Source organism: Pan troglodytes, chromosome 6 (genome assembly GCF_028858775.2).
Source record: "Pan troglodytes isolate AG18354 chromosome 6, NHGRI_mPanTro3-v2.0_pri, whole genome shotgun sequence".
NCBI lineage: Eukaryota > Metazoa > Chordata > Mammalia > Primates > Hominidae > Pan > Pan troglodytes.
In genome coordinates, this window is record NC_072404.2 from 40,669,742 (window position 1) to 40,671,282 (window position 1,541).

Genomic DNA, 1,541 nt, shown 5'->3' on the forward strand with positions numbered 1-1,541 from the left:
CAGGTGTGAGTGGAGACATTTGATCCCCAGCCCTGTCATTGTTGAATCTGGTGTGTCTAAAACCTCACGAAGGGGCAGAGGAGAACATGGCGCAGTAAACAACCCACCCCATGCCCCAACTGACACTGCTGGCAGTAAATGACCCTCACAACTCTCTCCTCCACTCATTCCCAGAGATAGTGATATGTTGGTATTAACAACACATCTCTTTAAAAATTCAATTACATTTGCATCTATTTGACAGACTAGAATAATTACTATCTGCTGCTAAGGTTTCCCCTGAAGAGGCAAGAAAAAAGTGACCTTACATTTTCTGTCTGTCTGATTGTGGCAGCCAAGATTGAATAGGGAAATACAGAGGGTAGAAATCTAATTATATAACAGTATTGTGGTCATTTCTTTAAAGTTCTTATCTTTTGGAGACACATATTGAAATATTTACAAATATAATCATATGATTGTGGGATTAGCTTCAAATAATACAGGATGAGTATGATTTCATTTACATGAAGTACAAAAGCAAAAAGAAAATCATAAACCCATGCTGTTGAGGTGAGGAGAGTGGGGCGGAGGGTGGAGATAGTGACCAGTAGATAGGACGAGGTGGGTATCTGGGATTTGCATTTACACAAATGGTTTTGGGTTATGAAAATTCACTGTGCTTTAATTTTATAGCATATGCTTTTCTGTGCCTGTGTATATGTATACATGTGCATGTACATCATACTTCAACAAACCTTTTTGAAAAATCATAATGTGGGAGGAGGGGTAACTGACACGGGGGTGGGAGTGGGGAGTGACCGAAACAGGATTGTCTGGGTGTTCATTGCTGAAGCTGGGTGGTGGGCACACAGGGGGTTATTTTACTAATCTCCTATTTGTGTCAATGTTTGACATTTTCCACAAGAAAAATTTTATGAAAATATTCCTGGAGGTATTAAGTCTCATGTATTCTTAAATATTATTACTTTTTTGAGCCGAGGTCTCTCTCTATAGCCCAGGCTGGAGTGGAAAATGTTAATTTTTTAAAACCAAAGGCTCAGTACAACAGGAGTTGAGGCTCTGATGGATCAGAGAAGAGGATGGGTCATTTGAATGTGAGCCAGAGTGCTGAGTGTTTTTGCATATGTGATTTTTTTGCCTACCCTGGTGAAGCCACTTTAAATTAGTAATTGCTATCATTTAAAAGGGAAACATAGAGATATATGTTAGCATGTGCTAATATTTGTATTTATTTACTAATGTTATTGATTACTTATTAATATTTCTAGATTTTATATCTGTACTATGTACAAAATATAATATAAACATAATAATACACATTTGACAAAAAGCTTTTAAAGGAAGAGATAAAATATGTAAATAGATATTCTAATGTATTATTTCTACATGCCAATGGATCTTTTTTGGGTGCCTTCAGGGTATATGATTTGGAAAACATAATTTTTCTTTTCACAATAAGAACTCGCAATGAAGAAAAAATAGATTTAAACTACACACACACAAAATCTAAATTTTGCTTTGAATATCATCTATTAGAC